Below are 12,765 nucleotides of genomic sequence, written 5' to 3' on the forward strand. Positions count from 1 at the left end.
AAGCGAAGCATGCCAACTTGCGTGAACCCGAATCATAAGTTTGAACGGTGTGCCTGTGCACGTCGGCGAACGGAGTTAATTAAATTCACTCGATTAATTAGGCCTATTTGTCAGACCCGCCGTCGATTTCGGGCTCGTCCGTGCGAACTGGCAAACTAACGATCGCCTGCTCGATCGCGTCTGCAAACGAATGACTATCCGATACTGCTGGAATTATTAAACGCTGTTGACTCGAAGCTCAATTTCTCTCAGCTTCCCTCGTTTTTTTTTGTTAGATATAGAAAGGGTAGAGGGGATGGTGGGATGTTATGAAGGATTTTCAAGTTCGCGGCTGAAGGATTGTTGAGTGGGTGGTTAGTGGATGGTAGATCAACAAGATGGCATAGTAATTAACGTGGTAAATTTTGTGTTGGGTGAAACCAGTTGATTCTTCGAGAAGGTTGGGTAGTTTTGCTTTTGTCCAAAAGGGGAGAATAAATTGTTAGGTAATGTGTGGTATTTGGTGTGGACATAATTAGTTAATTCGGTTGTACTCATTTTTAAATATTGAATTTTAAATGGAGCGAAGATGCTAGATGGTTAAAGAAGTATTATTTTATAAATTATGAAAAATGTATGATACATTGTGGTTTGTGGGCTGGTTGATTGACGAGGAACGTTGTGGTAGTACAATAATTAAGACAGGGCTTGTAATTGAATGAAATAGTAAGGATGAATGACTTGTGATGGATTCATGTAGGGAAAGTTTAAAATGTGAAGAGATCGGGGGTACTGTTTTTATAAGATGGAAGTATATTCTACAGTTATTGTCACACAGCTAAATCAATCACAATTTTGTAATGACTACCCAATACCTATCAGTTTTAGCGTTGCAAAATTTCTAAATCTTCTATAGGGAATTTAAAAAAGCCATTAAGGGGTTATACCTAGTCAGGTGGCCGAAAAGAGGCGAATGTTTGTGAATTTTTTTTGAAAAAGCGGAAGCGTATAATTTTACAAAACTTTTTGCGTTTAAAAGAGCAACATTTAAAGAACATTTGGTAATTTTTTCGTACAAAAATATTTACGTTTATAATAAAGTAACAACCCACATTCAAGAAGCCTTTTTAAAAATTTGCTTTTGCGGTGAGCACTGCCATTCGGAACCAGGTTATCTAAAATCAAAAAGGAAAAAAGATTTCGTTAATATATTAATGTATCCTCTGATTGACAGAGGGAATTTCCGAAATATTCATTTAAAACAAAATGGCGGCTATTTAAAGTTGAAATCCTAATTTTTTAAAAAATGTTTAAAGATTTCAAGTTTAAATAGCCGCCATTTTGTTTTAAATTAATATTTCGGAAATTCCCTCCGTCAATCAGAGGATACACTAATATATTAACGAAATCTTTTTTGCATTTTGATTTTAGATAATCTGGTTCCAAATGACAGTGCTCACCGCAAAAGCAAATGTTTAAAAAGGCTTCTTGAATGTGGGTTGTTAATTTATTATAAACTTAAATATTTTTCTACGAAAAAATTACCAAATGTTCTTTAAATGTTACTCTCTTAACTGCAAAAAATTCTGTACGAATACATGCTTCCGCTTTTTAAAAAAAAATTCACAAACATTCGCCTCTTTTCGGCCGCCTGACTAGGTATATCCCCTTAATTACAGAGAGCACCAAATGTCATTAGTTAATTAAATTCTGTGAATCAATCAAACTAAAATGTTAGAAACAAAAATGGAGAAATTAATTCAAAATTCTGTTAACAATATAAGCGAATAAGAACTTTATTCGAGGCTACTAAAAATGCTGAAATTAACTGCTAGCACTTAGGATCTTTCACTTTGGGATATTTTAGATATCCTCACCCATGTTCTACCTTTTACTATCTTTTCCAAAGGACCGTTCTTCCTGCCAAGTAAACCCACCAAAACTATTAATCACAAGACACAGAAATATTACCTGTAAGAACGCCTTATGGTCGTTTCAATTTATCTGAAATGAGGAACTTGTAATAGACATCTGCGTCGAAGGGCGCAGTTTCGCGGAATCACGTATCCCTTAAAATTATTGCAACGTTCTGAAATAACGCAACAATGCGTCGACGAAGCAGAAATACACCGCGGCGAATTTCTTCCCGCGACAGATTACGGTCGTGCAGAACTGGGAGAAAAATCTGACATAAATCTTAATTCTAGCGCAGCGCAGAGGAGCTGCCCGTGGCACGTAGAAAATTTCCTGTTACTAGAAGAACGGAAAATTTAAAGACCCGCTTCCCCGAATGTTTCGCGTTTCCTGAAGTCACAGATTCTTCCCGCAAAATGTGAACGACTGCGAACGTTATGTAACACATAACAAACTTTGATGAGAGACACATCACTGGGAATATTTATTGCATTAAACGACTCTCCGTGAGTCGCATAATTATATATATATACGTAAAAGCTTGGTCACAACTAATGCATTCCTATTCCACATCCAAATAGAATTTATGAAGTCCAATTCCTGAGCATTCCTTAAGGAGTCAGTCCACTGTGACGGTTTGAAAAATTAAGCTCTCTTTAAAGATTTTTTTCTCCGTAGATACAAAATATAATGCAATAAATCTTTTTGGTATTTATTAATCTACTCTTATATTGTACAAAAATATTTAAAAGAATTTTTTTAAATTTCTTTTAAAACTTTAAACGCGATTATCTCAAAACGACATTTTTTCAACTGGTGCAGGTGATCGCAAAAAAACCATTTGACCAATCAGTCTGTAATTTTTACACGTTATTCAGCACATCAGTGGCTATGGCCGGGACTACGGAAACCTTTTTTGATTAAATATTTCATACTTTTTACAAGGCAAAATGCTGGGAAAATTCACCGTATTTCGACACTTAAACTTCAAATGTCCGCCATTTTGTTAATTTTTTATCAGTAAATATAATCCTAGTTCCGACCATAGCCACTGACGTGCTGAATAAAGTGTAAAAATTTGAGACTGATTGGTCAAATAGTTTTTTTTGCAATCACCTGCACCAGTTGAAAAAATGTAGTTTTGAGATAATCGCGTTTAAAGTTTTAAAACAAATTAAAAAAAAAATTTTAAAATTTTTTTTGTATAATATAAAAGTAGATTAATAAATACCAAAAAGATTTATTGCATTATATGTTGTATGTACGCAGAAAAAATCTTTAAAAAGAGCTTAAATTTTCAAACCGTCAGTGGACTAATATGGGGTTACGCCACCCTGAGGCGCTCGAAACTAGACGATTTTTTTTGCAGATACTATGGGGTTGAAAATTATTTCTTTACTTCCTATGTGTAGAGCGTGTATTAGTGCATATATTGTATAAATACTGAACAGAAATATTTAAAAATGGCCGAGTTATTTGTTTTCCTCCGAAGCTACTCCGCGCGAGTGGTGTATCAAATATCTCCAAAACTATTTGTCTGATTTATTTCAAACTTGGTACACATACTCTTAATGGTATCATCTACAATCTACCATATCATTTTTTTTATGCGATAACCTATTCGTATATAATAAATGTTTTTAGTTTGCCTTGTTAGGTAAAAAATGAATAGTGATATTCACCTTGCTCTCCTTTGTGGAATAAATTTTTTTTTCTGGGAATTAATATTCTACATTGTAGGTATTTCATTAAGGAACACTAAAATCGTCATGTTTTTCATTTCAGATGAACCTGGGCGTTATAATTTGGTACACTACTCACGCCTGTAACGACGGCCGAGCTCCGCGGGACAACAAATAACTCGGCCACTTTTTAATATTTTTGTGCAGTATTTATGCAATATATGCACTAATACATGCTCTACATATAAGCAGAAAATAAATAATTTTCAACCTCATAGTATCAGTAAAAAAAATCGTCTAGTTTAGTGCTGTTTCCAGCGTCTCAGAGTGGCGTAACCCCTTAAACACTTCACATTTTTTTAACGATTCCGCTGCTAGAAAAGCACGCAGCTTTCCTAAATACGTATGACTCTTTATAGCCAGTTTTTTCAACTGCAAATTAATTTACAACGTGTTATAGGCGTGGTGGATGGTTTCTTGAGGACATTCTCTATATGTGGTACGGATTGAAAGAGTTTCTGTTGTGTATAATAAAATGTCACAGGACGTGGTAGAAAAGCAGTAGTTTTATTTGACGAGGCACAGAATAAAGTGTTTAAATATTACGAGGAGAAAATAGCTGGAGGCAAAGAACTCTGTACAAAGGTTAGGAGTGCTGTAGTTACTCTGCGCAAAGGAAATTCTTTTTAAATATGTAGGACAAAAGAAAGGGACATATTAATATTACAATGAGAGTACAAGTTTAAGAATGTCTTTACTTAAACTTTTGAGCAGCAGCGTGCATGACTGATAAAGTGGTTAATGTCCTACTTATTTTTACCGAGATATCGGGCAGTGAATACTTAGTCAACAATCGTGCAATCATATATTCCCAGTAAAATACAGTTGAACCTCGGTAACTCGAATCTCAAGGGAAGGACAAAAAATCTTCGAATTATAGAGGTTTCGGCATATCGAGTTTTCGAATAAGAGAGGTTCAACAAATGAAAATTCGACTTAATATAGAGGCTTTGTGCGACTGTTAATTTTTTTACTTGTGAAGCTGTAGAGCAAGGCAAATTCAAGTTTTAAAGGTGAATTGTTTATTGTATACCTATAATCAAATATACCTACAACTTAATATGTACTACATATGTACCTACATATATAAAAATAATTATAGGACACATTTTATGCTCGAAATACTACTCTTTATTACATATTAAAAAATGTGATTTTGATTTGTGCTAGTCTCTTAGTGTATTGCAAATCAAGAGTATTTTTAATCGTGAATAATGCAGAGAAAACATTTTCCTTAATATCTTGAGATCTTTCTACGAAATTTCGTAACACGTATGCAGAAATAAACTTCGACTTGTAGAGGTCGGAGTTCTTCTAAATTCGAGTTGTAGAGGTGAAATACATAATTTAACTTGCAAAATATATTTCGAGTTAAGGAAGTTTCGTTTGGAGTTGTAGAGGTGTTTACAGCGGAGCGGATGGGGATGAAGAAAATGTTCGTCTTATAGAGGTTCGACTGTGTATATAAATATTTATTCACCAAATCAACATTTCTGGTAGTATACAATTTCTAATAAAGGAGAATTTTATTGTCGAGTAACTCTGAAAAAAAAGAAGGATGGAAGTGTCGCGTAAATAATATTCCATTTTAGTGATAATTTCCTTGTAATCCCTTAAGCCGTTGGATTCCACGAGCAGTGCTCGTAATGGAAGCGACGAAGTTAATGAAGTCGCTAAACTTTCTTTCAAGAATTTCCTTTCCTCTAATTTCGGATTGTAAGACCCGTTGCTCGGCCTGCGTAACTTCTCGTTTTAATTTCATAAGAAAATGTCCGCAGAACGAGCGTCGTGGGGGATATTAATTAAATTCTACGCTGTAATCAATTTACTCGCGCAATTACAGCATGGAGCTTGTTCGCGGTGCGTCAGAAAGAGTTCCACGAAATTCCCCCCTATCGAAATCGTGGGTCTAATTGGTAGCCACTGACAACTCGAGGAACTTCGAGTTGAACATATTTATTAGCAATAGGCGAAAGTAACGGCGGTCGGATCCGTTAAACGAAACGAAAAGGATCCGGACGAAGCCACTGTTCCAATCGGAGCAGAGCACTTCTGTTGCTCCTGATAATTAGCTCCTGTTTGGAAATTATCCAGAGACACGATCCCTCAGTTACCCTGGCGAACGTGTTTCAACGGAATTGTCATTAAGGGAAACGATTATGAATGATCCAACATTACAGCCGCGTTCATTTCATTTCTGAAGCTAACGACAGAAGGTCCGAGCAGGCCAAACCCTTTGGCTATTCTCGCGATGGGAGTTAGTTACATTAGAAGGAATGACTATGAGTCATGTACGTGTGAGTGCGTGTGTTTGCATTCATGGCAAATTGCCTCGGTAAGCTCCTAACTACAGTCATTAAAGTCGTGGAAACTCCGATGGCCACCACACCTTACACTTGACCCCTGCATGGAGAAACGTCAATGAGAGTTCTAACCGAAATTCGAGTATTGCGTTCAATACACGTTCAGAGTGCTACGATAAACGTTCAATACATGTTCAGAGTGGTACGATAGACGTTCAGAGTGGTACGATAGACGTTCATAGTGGTACGATAGACGTTCAGAGTGGTACGATAGACGTTCATAGTGGTACGATAGACGTTCAGAGTGGTACGATAGACGTTCAATACACCTATGGCGCCAGTCAAAAGTAGTATGGTGTATTGAACGTCTATCATACCTCTCTGAACGTCTATCATGCCTCTCTGAACGTGTATTGAACGTCTATCGTACCACTCTGAACGTGTATTGAACGTCTATCATACCACTCTGAACGTGTATTGGACGTCTATCGTACCACTCTGAACGTGTATTGAACGTCTCTCGTACCACTCTGAACGTGTATTGAACGTCTATCGTACCACTCCGAACGTCTATCCTACCACTCTGAACTGTATTGAACGTCTATCGTACCACTCTGAACTGTATTGAACGTCTATCGTACCACTATGAACTGTATTGAACGTCTATCGTACCGCTCTGAACTGTATTGAACGTCTATCGTACCACTCTGAACTGTATTGAACGTCTACCGTACCACTCTGAACTGTATTGAACGTCTATCGTACCACTCTGAACTGTATTGAACGTCTATCGTACCACTCTGAACTGTATTGAACGTCTATCGTACCACTCTGAACTGTATTGAACGTCTATCCTACCACTCTGAACTGTATTGAAAGTCTATCGTACCACTTTGAACGTGTATTGAACGTCTATCGTACCACTCTGAACGTGTATTGAACGTCTATCGTACCACTCTGAACGTGTATTGAACGTCTCTCGTACCACTCTGAACGTGTATTGAACGTCTATCGTACCACTCTGAACGTGTATTGAACGTCTCTCGTACCACTCTGAACGTGTATTGAACGTCTATCGTACCACTCCGAACGTCTATCCTACCACTCTGAACTGTATTGAACGTCTATCGTACCACTCTGAACTGTATTGAACGTCTATCGTACCACTTTGAACGTGTATTGAACGTCTATCGTACCACTCTGAACGTGTATTGAACGTCTATCGTACCACTCTGCACGTGTATTGAACGTCTATCGTACCACTCTGAACGTGTATTGAATGCAAAACTCAAATTTGGGTTAGATCTCTCTTTACTATACTACTAACATCATTTATAATCGATGCAATGATGATCGTCGTTGCCGGCAATGGTTGAAACTTTCAAGAATGTGAATCAGCTGTTGATTACTCATATAAATGTTAGTAGTTCTGTTGCATTGTTTCAGTAAAATATGTAAATTATGTAAGACAGTTGAACTTGCTGAGAACAATATCTGCTACTGGTAATATTTAATATTATTATTATTAATCGTCTTTATTACTCTAATAGAAGAAACATGATTATTTACAAAAGCCATAGACAAGAAGAGTAAAGGCGAGGCTGCAGTGGTGACACTGTTGGCAAGCCTAACCGCGAACTATAAACTAAACTAAAATAGGGACAACAAAACAATTATTACGGAAGTAATAATAAACAAGTAAAGAATCTTAACTTATTAAAGTAATATTAGCTTGTGACTTTAAGCTTTACACGAGAAACACAAAAGTCATGTAACGTAAAGTAAAAGTAAAGTAAAAGAAAAATAAAGTACGAAGTAAGTGCACATAAACTAAGGCAGGGCGGAGAGTATAAGTGGATTGTGCTAGGCTGTGTTGCAAGATAAATAACCGAGCATGAGACCTGAAAGACGAGTAGGATTTTAATTCGCGAATGAAAGGTGAAAGAGCGTTAAAGTAATAGGCGGCAGTGTGAGAAAAAGATGCTTCAAACTTAGATGTGGAATGAGAAGGAATGGAAAGGAGAGCTTGGTGCCGGGTACCAAGAGAATTGGTCGAATTTACGAGTCCAGGTGGAAGTAGTAGTGATGATTAGCATTATTTCAGAATAATCGGGAGGGTGAAATTTTGTTTCATTTATTATTTTACAGTTAGTTTAAATGATGTTCCTGATTTTATTAACTAGGGTTGGACAGACTTTATTTATCGTAAATAGAGGAAGTATCGATTTCACATAACAATCGGATATCAATTATATTGTTATTCGGAGTTTATTAAAATGTCGATTTATTCGACATGAGAGAAATTGCAAACACTCACTTCATAATTTTTTATTTGAAACATGAATGTTCAAAATGACATAAACAGTGGTTAAAATTGTTGTTTATAATAGTCTACAGCTGATTTGATTAAATAACTCGTAGAAAGTATTCTCTGTATTCGAAAACTCGGAACGTGAAATAACCAATTAAACCTCGGCTGAAAAACCATTGACTTGTATCACTAGCAAATCTGTTCCCCTGCATATATGAGGGAGATATTTAATTATTTCTGGATCCAATGTTGCAGAATTATTTACAGCTGCATAATAAAGTGTCCCAGCAATAAACCACACATGCAATATTTACTTGTCACTAGTATTGACATCCATAAAATGACAGAGTTTCCTTTACGTGCATGAACGTCAGAACGCATATTTATCAATGAAAATTGTATGATAAATAATTGCACACACACTAAATTCATATTTCGAGTCACTTAAATTTTCAAAATATTCACGAAACTTTGTCTCCCGATCGATTTCATACACAAATCAAAGGATTAATTTGTGTCTATGCACATCCTGAAGAAGTGTGGTGTTTATTTCTTGCCAAAGAATTTCAGTCATACCCCTCAATTAGGAAATTAATCGTGGATCCAGAAACAAATTCCCCGTCGATCAAAAGCTTAAAACCAATCGAAACTCTATTCTACGCGCGAAACTTTGTTTCTGGGTCTGTCGGCGAGTCGAACTCGAACTTGATTATGACGTAACTCCTAATATCCGGTAATCACTGGGTTCGACATGACCCGAAAAGATTGGAAGCTGCTCTAAGATCGATAAAACGTGGCCCAGCGGTTCTAGCTCGCTTTTGTTACGCTCACGTTCCCGTCTTTGTGTTGGTGGCTGGCAGGAATTACTTTTACGCGCGTCGTCCTGGAGCGTCAGCAACTCTCCTCTCGAGGTTTCGTTCCAGAGACTTCTGTTTTAAAAGTATGACTGATGGTGTGTCCGACTGTAGTTAGTGGAACGCTACCTCGTTCATTTGCTGTGCCCTCCCTCGAATTATTTAAACAGCACTAGAGTTTACGAGATCGTTTCGACGAAATGACAAGAATATCGCGAAGCTTTATCGAAATATTTATAATATTTATAATAAGTAAAATATTTTACTTATAGTACAAAATTTGTTTTAATATACAATCTTTTATTAAAATGTACTAAAAAGGAAAAAAATAATTTTGATACCGGCCTAATCGCCTGCCTTAGAAAAATTCCCTTATATGACTAAAAATAAAAGTGTGGGAAATTAGTTTAAAAGACTTCACCCTAACAAGCTAACGAACTCACAAGTGAAGCTGAATAATAAAAGCTTGTAAAAAGAAGACATTTTTGTTGCGTAGAGAATTTGCCATTCATTCGTGGTTAAAAATTTTTTGCTTGGGAAATAAAGTGGTCCTCGATTTGGAAAATGTTAATGTTAATTGTGAATGTTCGTGGTATTGCTTTGTTTTAGTAGATATTCAAATGTGATGGTGCTTGTTGGAATAAAGTGATAATCCTTGTAATCTCGTAATAGGAATAAGTGTAGGGATGAACAGAATTTCGTGAACGAAAAGGTTTTAAAGAAGAGTGATGCTTTCTGGTTTCAGAAATATTCAATGTTTCTTGGAAAGAATACATACGATATAGGAATTTTTTAAATTTTAGAAAGAGCATAGCTGCACCTAGTTTAGAAAATCAAAGGACTGGGAATAAGATTAAGATTTTCATGTAATGCCACCAAATCAATATTGGCGAACAGGAACATTATCTTTTAAACAGTTTAATACCAGTTTGTAAATTACATTAATAATTTTCTATTTATATGTATGTATGTTTTCCACAGTCTCCCTTTATCATCACCACACCGCTTTTATTCACCCGATACACCCTTATCAATTTCCCGCCTTTGCCTCCCTATTCGACATGTTTGCTGGAAGCAAACTTATATACTTATCAAGACCTTTTAGCTCCTTTCAATGCCCTCTATCAACTGATAAAGCCTGAACCCATAGTGGTCATAACACTTCTTCAAATACACTAAAGAACACTGTAATTGCATACTAGAAGTACACATCATAAACTTCATCTAATCTAACATTCTTCATAATAACACTGATCTTTGCGCGAACAAATTAGATTTCAAAATCAGGACTTCAACTTGAAATAGCCGCCATTTTGTTTTAAATTACTATTTCGAAAATTCCCTCCGTGAATCAGAGGATACATTAATATACTAACGAAATCTTTTTTGTATTTTGATTTTAGATAATCTGGTTCCGAATAGCAGTGCTCACCGCAAAAGCAAATTTTTAAAAACGCTTCTCGAACGTGGGTTGTTATTTTATTATAAACGTAAATATTTTTCTACGAAAAAATTATCAAACGTTCTTCAAATCTTGCTCTTTTAAGCGCAAAAACTTCTGTAAGAATATATGCTTCCGCTTTTTCAGAAAAAATTCACAAACATTCGCCTCTTTTCGGCCGCCTGGCTAGGTACAACCGCTTAACAGAAAGCACCTGAAATTACAATTTCCCTTTCTACATGACACACCCGTAAGCTTGTACTGACCAAACACTGAACCAAGCCACCTCTATTTGTGTCCAAAGCAAACATTCGGGAACTCTCAGTGAATATTATCAATGCTTCCCAAAAAAGCGCGAAAGAACGTTGACACCCAGACACAGTGTCAAAACACCGTAGTGCCGCATGGATTAGGGCGAGTACATTGTAGTGGTCGGAGTACTTGCTCGCCCACGCAGAAGCTCGCCTAGGAAGGCTGGGCAGGGCCGGTTCCATCGTGGGTCCAATATCCTGCGCTATCGTGGCGGAACAGTTCCAGGTGGTCGGCACGCGTATCCCGATGGATGAACAGGGCGGACGATAGAACCGCGTACGCTTTCGTGGATAACCGAGCGACGCGATAAAGCCTGGCTGGGAGGGTCCTGCCGCTTCGAGGAAACGAAGCCAGAGGGATCGAAGAGCGGCCGACACGGCAATAAACAATTACTTAAGGCACTGTTACGCGCGGCACACCCACGCATTAGTCGAAGTAGAATGCCGCGCCCATCCGTGATCGTGGGCTTGGTCCCTCCATTAGTATACACACGCGTCCCCCCCTCGCCTGAACGTGCACGCGTTCCTTCTTTCACCGTGTGCACGCTGGACGCAATCGAATCGAACGATGACGTACAGTCATTTTTCAAGCCGCCCGGGTAATGGTCTTTCGTCGGTTTTTAAGGGTAATTGAATGGTCCTTCGGTGCTGGGAGCGGTGCTTTATGGGGGATCGTTCGAGTGTTTAGACTTGGACGATGTTTACTTGTTTCCCTTTTGTCGCGGCCACGCGTCCGGGGAACTGGTCCGTGTGGCCAATGCCCTTTTATGGGCACCGAATGGTATTATATCGCTGCTTGGCATTGATAGTGGCGTGACTAAAAAATGTCAATGTAAATAAATTATACGATCAGTATTCAATTATCAGTCAAATGCATGCCGTTGATAGTAGGGCTGGGACTATTCGAATAATTTAATATTCGAATATTTTACAAGTATTCGAATGCTACGAATAAACTTCGAATAGTTGAGTATTCGAATGCTACGAATAAACTTCGAATAGTTGAGTATTCGAATGCTACGAATAAACTTCGAATAGTTGAGTATTCGAATGTTATTATTCGAATAATTTAATATTCGAATATTTTACAAGTATTCGAATGCTACGAATAAACTTCGAAAAGTTGAGTATTCGAATGCTACGAATAAACTTCGAATAGTTGAGTATTCGAATGTTATTATTCGAATAGTTGAGTATTCGAATGTTATTATTCGAATAATTTAATATTCAAATATTTTACAAGTATTCGAATGCTACGAATAAACTTCGAATAGTTGAGTATTCGAATGTTATTATTCGAATACTGATATATTCGTATAGCATGGTGTGAAGTGGGTCAAAATTAGCTTACAAGATTTCACCCTGAAAAATGAACCTAAAGAACTTGATTTATAATTCACACCATACTATTCGAATACACCAGTATTCGAATACTTAAATATTCGAATAGTATTCGAATACTTAAATATTCGAATGGTATTCGAATACTTAAATATTCGAATGGTATTCGAATACTTAAATATTCGAATGGTATTCGAATACTTGGATATTCGAATTATATTCGCCAAATAATTGAACAACTGAAGTATTCGAATATTCGAATACCGAAAAATTCGACAAATAGTCTCAACCCTAATTGATAGTGGTGTAACAAAACAAGTAAATTTTGCAGGAACAGCAAATCAATATAATTTGTTGACATTAACATCTTTTTGGTTATGCCAAACAGCGATATTGTTTATTATTATTAATTATTATTATTATTATTATTGTTGTTGTTGTTGTTGTTGTTATTATTATTATTATTTATTTATTTAAACGGGACTAGCCCTTAGTACCTATACACTGTACAGTTAATACAAATGTTGTGCGAGGTATTGCATAAATACTAAATTACAAGATTAACGATG

Source organism: Andrena cerasifolii, chromosome 11 (assembly GCF_050908995.1).
Source record: "Andrena cerasifolii isolate SP2316 chromosome 11, iyAndCera1_principal, whole genome shotgun sequence".
Lineage (NCBI taxonomy): Eukaryota > Metazoa > Arthropoda > Insecta > Hymenoptera > Andrenidae > Andrena > Andrena cerasifolii.